The sequence below is a fragment of the Rousettus aegyptiacus genome, unplaced genomic scaffold (genome assembly GCF_014176215.1).
Source record: "Rousettus aegyptiacus isolate mRouAeg1 unplaced genomic scaffold, mRouAeg1.p scaffold_m13_p_18, whole genome shotgun sequence".
Lineage (NCBI taxonomy): Eukaryota > Metazoa > Chordata > Mammalia > Chiroptera > Pteropodidae > Rousettus > Rousettus aegyptiacus.
The window spans coordinates 13,562,760-13,571,582 of record NW_023416293.1 but is presented as its reverse complement, the minus strand read 5'-3'; positions in this window follow the sequence as shown (position 1 = coordinate 13,571,582).

Here is an 8,823-nt window from a genome sequence, read left to right as displayed (position 1 = left end):
CGAGTCTCGGAAGCATTTTCACATTTTCCGTGTTTTTCTACGTCTTTGTGAAAACAAAGTTTCGATACTGAACCGGGCTTTTGCTTCAAAATCTAGTGGAAAATGGAAAATTCTTGATCTTTTCTCATAGTACATAGTTCGGCAGTGCTATACTATTTAATTTGATCATTTCTACTGTAGCTTAAAACCTACTTCCTTTTAGAACTACTCAGAAAAATCACCTACAGCTCTGAATTTGAAGATGATTGCTAGATTTTTTTTCTTTCGAAAATAGTTCTGTCATTTCTAAATTGGTGAAAGAGAGTGGTATCTACCTATTATTTTTTTCTTTTTTTTGTTAATTTGACTACAGTATTTTTTTAAAAAATCAATGCATGTATAAAGTAATTGGATTTTTTAAATGAATCATTTTATTCTGTATTTGGAAATAAAGAGTTAACCCACAAATTCAGAAAATATTAGATGAAGGAAAAAATGAATAACTTAGAGTTCCTTAAAGGTACTACGAATTCTTAAAGAGCTGAGTAGAAATAACTGGACTAGAAACCAGATAAACTCAGAGGTCAGTAACATGCATAAATGTGACTTTTTTTTTTTTTTTTTTGTAGGGGCAGCTCAGTCTCAATGACATAAAGTTAAAAGTCTTCCTAAACTTAACACATATATAGAGTAACAATTTTACGATAAATGAAAAACATCCTTTAGTATCTTGACAAAGCCATACTTTGTAGGCAGACTAAGTATAATGAAGGAAAATGTTTTAGGGCTCTAAATTGACTGTTGGATGCCATTTTTCTCGGTAAGAAGTGTGCAGTAGAAATGATATATACATACAAAAATATCACATATCCTGACTTTTCCCAACCTGGCTAACGTAACTGAGTTTTCTAAATAGTTACTCTCGTGAATGCTTTGATAACTTTGTTAAGAAAAGTCCCTAGAAATTGTCACATAACCATTACTACACAGTGACAGCAGGTTATTAGAATAGAGTGGACCCTGGGCCCGAGTGCACTTGGGTCTTGTGGGGACCTTGTGGGTTCTTCAGGGTTTCAGTTGGCTACGTACCTCTGCAGCACACGGTGTTTGAAACACGAGTTACTGATAAATTGCCACCAGCGCTGTGGTTACCAAAACCACTCTGAGAAATACGAAAAGAAAGGAGGAAATAAGTTAAGAAAGGAAAGGCCCAGATGAAGCAATTCAGCATAATAAACATCCTATTTCTGAGCTCCTCTCGAGGTTGCGAACCCCTCTGCCAGGATGACCCAAGCCCTTTCCCTCCTCTTGACTCTCCTCGGCTGGAAGGGGATGTCTAGAGACCCAGCGCTGGGGTCTAAGCCCTCGTCCCCAGCGCCCACCCACCTGACCCGCTTGCCTTGAAGGCTCAGCTTATCTGTTGCCTCCTCCTTTCTGAAAACATCCATGATGAATGCAGACCATTTTACGCAATGCTTTCTCAACGATTATCTTCAAGATGTTGAAAATGCTGTCTTCTCAGCTGGAATATGAGCTCCGCGAGGCAAGGCGCACACCCTGTTCATCTTCGTAGGCCCAACGCTTAGAACAGACCAGCTCAGCACTGACAAATGTCTAATTCAAGAATGGGAGAAAGAGAGAGATTAAATGAATGGAGAAATGAATGGATACATGGTATTTCGAGGCGGTATTGGATGTGTCACACGCTGTTTTCAGAATTTCAGGACTCGTAGAGCACACTTCTCATTTAATATCCTGTTAGGCAAACAATTGACTTAGCCCTGAGCCCTGGACGGGACGAAAGCCCAAGCGTGTGGAGCTGCGGCCGAGCTGGGCAGGTCATTAAAACAGAGCTGTCAACTCAGAGATCCTGAGCATGAACTCAGAGTCCACGTCCAAAGCGGAGGCGTAGAAATGAGGAGAGCTGGGTGAAGGAAGAGACGCAGAGCAAGAGAGACCCCGGAGGCGAGGAGCTGCAGCTCCTCGAGGGCCCAGAACGGCCCTGGCGCCCCATAGTGACCGAGCGTCCGCCTCGGGAACCGGCCGCCTATGCTCAGGTCCGGCCTCTGCGGCTTCCTGGACACCTTCCTTTGAGTATGATGTTTTCTTGTTTGTAAACCAGGGATGACAACAATACCCACCTCACGGGGTCGGCGTGAGAATTAAATAAAATGTGTCGTAAAGCATTTGGCACCATTCCTAACACATAACCAGCATTGAATGTTACCTGTTGTGCTGAGGAGATACTGACTTGATTTGGACAAATAAGATAAAGTAAGAGTTTTTTTTTTTTTTAAGGGGGATCTTGGGTAAGGTGATGGTTTTTATCTGTTTGCTTAGCCCAGTCCTGGTTTAAGTGTGTGGTCTTCGTATCTTATTTGGTTAGTCTGTTCTTTTGCCATCATAGAAACCTGAAAAAATTAAATGTGTCAGAATGTTTTCAGGATGTCAGGATAGGGAATAATTTTCTGAAAATGAGATAAAAGATACAAATTATAAAGAAAAAAATGTTAAGTCAGACTGTGCGAAATTTAAAATTTCTGAACAGAAGACAAATATTTCCTAAAGTGAAAAATTGGACTAGTAATCAAGAAAAAACAGATAAAACACAATGATGGTTTTGCTTCCGTAGGAGCACAGAGGTGATTGCAGATCAAACGTCCCTCGGGGACCAAGTGGAAGAGCTGGACGAAGAGCAAAGGATTTAAATAGACAAAGAATGTTGTTTGATTACAGTGTGAAACTGGAAATCAACAGCAAGAAGATAACAAGGCGATACCTAAATATTTAGGAATTAGACGATGTATTTCTAAATAATCCATGGGCCAGATAATTAAATAGTGTAGATAATATCAGTTAGAAGTAAAATATGGCATATTGAAACTTCGGGAAGTAGCTAAAGCCATGCTTAGAGGAGCATTTATAGCACTGATGAGTCTATTAGAAGAAAGGCCAAAAGGCAGCGAAGGGCTTTCGTTGGTCTAAGTGTTCGTTTAAAGACACTTGGAAAAAAAAGAGCAAATGAAACCCCCCAAAAAGTGAAAGAAAGGCAGTGATACATACAAAAGCAGAAAGCAATCGAGGGAAAATGCACTACGGAACAAATTAACAAATCCAAACATCGTTTCTTCGAAAAGACTTAGAAAAGTGATAAACCCATGACGACCGACACATTTTTTTAAAGGTAAAAATAGCTAACACTGAGAATCAAAAAAAAGGTTGTTGCTACACATATCTATTCCAGACGGGCATGTATACTCGGAGACTCATCATACTAATTTTCTCTGATTTTAGTTTTTACTGTGGTCCCCAGTTTTGGAATTCGGTACAGCCTGGTAATTTCATAGCAGGTGCAGTGTCTCTGGTAGAGAGGGGTCCGTTTTTAGCTACCAAAATCAAAAGAAACAAAAGATGATTAAAACTGATACACGTATATATCAATCAACAAGAACTCACGTGCGTTGTTTCTGAACTCGGCCCTTAAAGTCATGTTCTTGCCACATGCCCAGATCGTATGTCCTCGTGAGAATACATCTCTCGTACTATTTTACAGCAATGTTTTGGCAAATAAATCAAAACAGGTTATTTAGATATTTTTGGTAATATAAGAAACTATTTATCACAAAGGCCATTATGAAAAGCAATAGAAAGTTTACGTGCGACTATTGCATTTGGAGATAATTTTATGGAGCAGAAAGCCAGATTTGGGGGAATTCTATTTGCCCATGTATCACTCGCCATAAATAATAGAAGATTTCCTGTCTTTTTTGTGCTGTGTAACATGGAAAGCCTCCATAATGCGATCAAAATACGCATCGACAGTTCCCATATTGCATTTCTTACCCTTTCACTGTGACTCGGGCCACCGGAAGGTTGAGCAGGTGTATCGAGGAGTCAGGTAACATGCACTTTTGTGTTCTCTAGTTACTCGTTTTCATTTTGGATGTATCGGCATTGATTATTTTTCCCTCTCCAGAGAACATTATGTCCCCCGAACAAGGGCAATAAACGTCACAGTGTTCCACGGGACACACGCCGGTTATTCCCGGGGGTGTTGTGGTTATGCGCTGGGAGAGTAAAGAAGAGCTTCTTTCCATCTAGGCTGTAAGGTGACTTAACAGATGCTCCGAGCCTCCGACAACCTTGAGGTAAGACACCGCCCGGCAGAGCCGACGTCTGTCGCTTTGTCGAGTTCGTGTTTCTTGTTTCATTCACTGATTTCCAAAGAGCAAGACGGCTGAGTCCTGCTCTGCCGATGACCAGGGAAGGCCCGGCCCCTCACCCTTCAGGCCGGCTTTGCACGAGCCTCGAGGTGGGCGCGGGGGTGCACGGGGGGCTGGGTGCCTGGCGGGAAACAGTTTAGAGGACACCGAGGGTCGAGTTGTTCTAAAAGATAACATTGAGCCAGACGGGTAACGGGGTAACACGCTACATTCGCACAAAGTTCGAGATAATTTTAAGATTAACAAATTTCGGACACTGAATAGACGTGTCCCGCTTCCCCTGGGCGCGTGCCGAAGCGGGTGGCCCCAGCCCCGTGGCGCCGCGTGCGGGGCAGGGCGCCCGGGGAAACGCCGCTCGTGGCCCCCCGCGCGGCGAGGATCACAGGCCGGCTCTGCTTTACTCCCCCGTCCTCTGCATGTCCCCAATTTCCCTCACGGGCGAGGAACTGCTTCTGTAATTGAGAGAAAACTCAAAACAGATGGGGGAGCCCAGAAACATGGGAGAAAAACCGAACGGGCAATAAAGGACAATCGCTCCCAGGCGCGAAGGGACGGAGAGAGGCAGGGGACGGACTGGGAAGGGCACAGACCGGCGGACGCGCGTGCTGAGCCGCGACTCGGCCCCGCCCCCCGCCCGGCCCCCCTCCCTCGCCCCGAAACGCCCCTCGCGGCCGGGGACAGGCGCGGGCCTCGCACGCACCCTCGCTTCCCTCTTCCTGAGACGACCGGGCGCCCCGAGTGGCGAGGCCCCGGCGGACACCGCTGAGTTCGGACAGGCCGATCGAAGTCGAGAAGGTTCTCTCCTGGCCACTCCTGCGTCCCTCTCTTGCCTCTCATCTTCGCTGCCAGGAAAACACAGAGACGGAGAGAAATATGCCCTCGGTCCCGCCCCGGGGCCGCGCTGCGGCACGCGGGCCCCACGTGACCCTGCGGCTCAGTTCCGGCGACGTCCCTCTGAGCGGAGGGGTGCCAGCCCCGTCCAGGGCCCCGGAAGCCCCTCCCGAAAGCCCGTCCCCGGGGCATCCAGACCTGACCCCTGACACTGCCCGGCGCCTCCTGCTGCCCGCAGGTCGGGTTCTGCGTCCACCTGGACGCGACCCCCGAGGTTGGCCACATAAAAGGAAAAAGGATTTTAAATTCGGGCAACAGAATCAGCAACAGGCGTGAAGCAGGCGCTGCCCGCTCCGTCTTTATAAATTCCCTCCGGCCACCCCGTCCCTCCGCCGGCCCCAGCCGAGTCCCAGGCCCTTCCGGCGGCTGCGTCTGCCCCGTCCAGGGCGAAGCTGTCACGCCGCGCGGGGCCGGGCAGGCGGCATCGCCCTGCTCAGCCGGGGACCCCGGCGCCACCTCGGGTGTGGCTCAGGCTCAGCTGGACGGGGTCGCCTCGACTCGCGGCACAAACGCTCTCCCGCGGAACTTTGGACTTGCTTTGCTAGACGCTTCGGCTCTGACCTGGGGCGGCTCGCATCTTCCGTTCTGGAAAACGCAGTCCACGGGGTTCGAGAAGTACGTGAGATTTTACCGGGGACCACGGCCGCGCACGCAGGGCGTCCTATAGCGGGGGCCCTTGGCGTGAACGGGGCCGGCCCTGACCTTGAGTCAGACGGACCTGTGTTCAGATTCCCTGAGCGCCATCGTTTAGCGGCATGGCCGTTAGGAACTTGCTTGGCCTGTTGGAACCCTAATTTCCTTAACTAGTAAGGGGGGTTTATCATCACTGAATACGGAAATTGCTGAAAGTTTTACGGATGCGATGTCCACAGAGTCGCCCGCGCAGCGGCCGGCAAGAAGGCGCAGCTGGCCACAACCTCCCGGCTGTGCCTCCACTGGCGAGCGGCTGCCTTGCCAACCAGATGTCACACCTCTGCAGCCTAGGTTAGAAGGAGCAACCCCCCAAGACCACGACGCCTCGAGGGATGTGTCGTCCGGCCTGAGAGTGCGGGGGTGAGTGGTCACGGGGCGGCCCCGCATTTCGGCCACGCCACAGTGTCTTGGGGATAATCCGAGGCCAACCCGAGGGCAGAGCCAGACTTCCACTGGTCTTAGAATCGACCTGGCGATTTTCTTGAATAAAGAAGAAGCTCGGCTCAGCTGAGACTCCAAGAATCACTCCCAGCCCAGAACTGAACCCAGGAGGGAAAAATACACACATTTTATTATATATATGGTGAAGAGAAAGGAGAAAGAGAAAAAAAAAAAAAAACAGAAAAAGAAAGAGAGAGAGACAGAGAGACAGGTCGGGAGGAAAGGAGGAAGGAAGGGAAAGACAAGAGAAACTAGTTGAATTCCTTGAAGGAGAGACCAAAAAAATCAGCTGCTAAACGCTGACCTTCCGGCCCCCTGTAACCTTGGATTATCGCCCAGTAGAACCGTGAACTCTTTCAAAGATCTCGAACTTAAAATGTTCTCGTCGAGCTGAAACATCACACTCTGCCTCGGATGATGATTCTTCGAGGCACCCTTATCTCTCCTGTGACCATCTCTCTACAATTCTTCTCCTCCCTAAATCAAGGAAGTAAACCTCTGCCAGAGAAAACGCTCTCGGAGACAGCCCTTCGGACAGACTCCACGGGTGAGAAAGCGAGGAATCAAGGAGGGGCAGAAAAAGGGGCAAAACTCTCGCTCAGAGGGCGCCCTGGATTCCCGCAGGACCTGTTCTCGAAAGAGGACACACTGGTTCTTCCAGATCCAGGGCCCAGGGGCCCCGTGTGCAGCAGCTTATCTCCTCCCCCTAGGGAGGAGATACGCCCAGAGGGCGCAGGGGCAAAGGCGCGGGTCTGAGAGCTAAGCAAGGTGCCGGATGGCCAAGTCGACCTCGAGGCCACTCTGCGTCAGGAGCCGTGGACGTCAGACCTGCCGACACGGTCACCTGCGTCCCCGCATTCTCGCTAGATAGGAAGGTGCAGGCCCACGACAGCAGCCCCAGGACCCAGCCTCGTAGTTATGGGAGACGGAGCATCACGGGCAGGTGATTTACCTAAAGCCTTTACGTCTTATAACATGACAATGACCCTGCTTCCCTGGTATGTCCTCAACGCTTGGAATGGGACCTACCGCGAACCGATAGATGCTTGTCGGATGGATGGATGGATGGGTGGGTGGGTGGGTGGGCGCGTGGGTGGGTGGGTATGCTGCTTACACTGGGACAGACAGCCAGCTTAACTGCTTTTTGTGCATCGTTGTGTTGAATTTACAAGCTTACAATCACCCCGCAGGGCACGAGGCGTCCCCCTCCCCATTTTTAAGACGAGACGATGAGCTTCAGAAAGGCCCGCCGACCCGTCCAGGTTGGAAGCAGACCGTCTGCGTCTAGGCCCACTGTCGTCCCGTCTCACCCTGGTCTTAAAATCAAGGGTGATCAAGAACCTGTTCGATAATGGCCATAATGGCAGCAAAATAATGACCTCGGATTATTCTAAAACATCTTTTTAAGAAAATTAAACGTTCCTATGTTTAGTCACGCCTTCGGGCAGCGCGTATCTATGAAGTGACTACTGCTACGTGCCGAGGACAATGCCCGGTTCCGGGGCGGGACAGACAGACAAGCCTTGGGCCCCTGTTCTTGGCGGTCCGGAGAGACCCACACGTAAGTGGAAACCGTCACACAGAGGGCTGAGCGTCATTCTGGGGGAGCCCAAGGCGCTGTGGGCACGCAGAAGAGGGGGGCTCTATCCCCCTCCTCTAAAAACGTCAGACCCACGGCATGAACTCAGGCAGCACGGGCTGGCGGCACTCAGCCGGGGCGATCGCGAGCCGAGGCCCGTCCGGGCGTCCGCCCGGGGTCACACTGCCCCAGGCTCAGCGCCCCTCATTTCCAGCTGTGGGAAACGTCAACGCAGCTCTTTTCCAGATTAAAGACAAACAAACGAACAGACAAACAAACAAACAACCTCTGTGTGTGCGTGTGTTAAGAATGAAAAACTCTGTTAAAATTCTCTGTCCTCAGATATTTCATTTTCCAATCTTCTGAGCATCTTCGGAGTTCTCTATCTATGCATTGCATTCATTTTAAGTTATGGAGCCCAAGGTTAGAGTCAGTCCCCTTAAAGGCACTGGGACAATGATGGGGTCACGTGAGAGCCCGTCTCCTACTAGGCCACCCCAGTTTATCCAGCCAGGGTCACGTGGGCGGCTTTCTCTTTGTGCAAGCAATTCTCGAATAACTGACGCACTTACCTTCCAAGTCGCACCAAGTCCCCTAAATCACCCGATGCTTTTTCCCATTTCTCTCTTAAATCACACTCCCGCAGCTTCTGAACTTCTCTCGTATTTAGAAGTGTCCGGATGGTGTAGGTTTTAGGTTCACTTCTAAGCAGATTAAAAGTAGTTTAGGAGAAGAAACTAGCAAAAGGAAACACATACCAAAAAAGCCACAGGTTCTAAATGACTCACTAATTCCAGTGTAAATACTTCTTATTTACAGTAAACAACCAAAAAAATTGTCTGTTTATACTAAAAATACCTGCCCTACCTGATGGGGGTTGCATTGTCTGCTGTCAAAAAGCAAAGATGGTTCATGGTTTTTAAAGGTTGGGAAACTATTTTGAAAAATAATTTAAAAATTATTCTGACTCTCAGCAAAAGATTTCAGATTCTGTCACGGTTGCTGGAAATGTAGAAA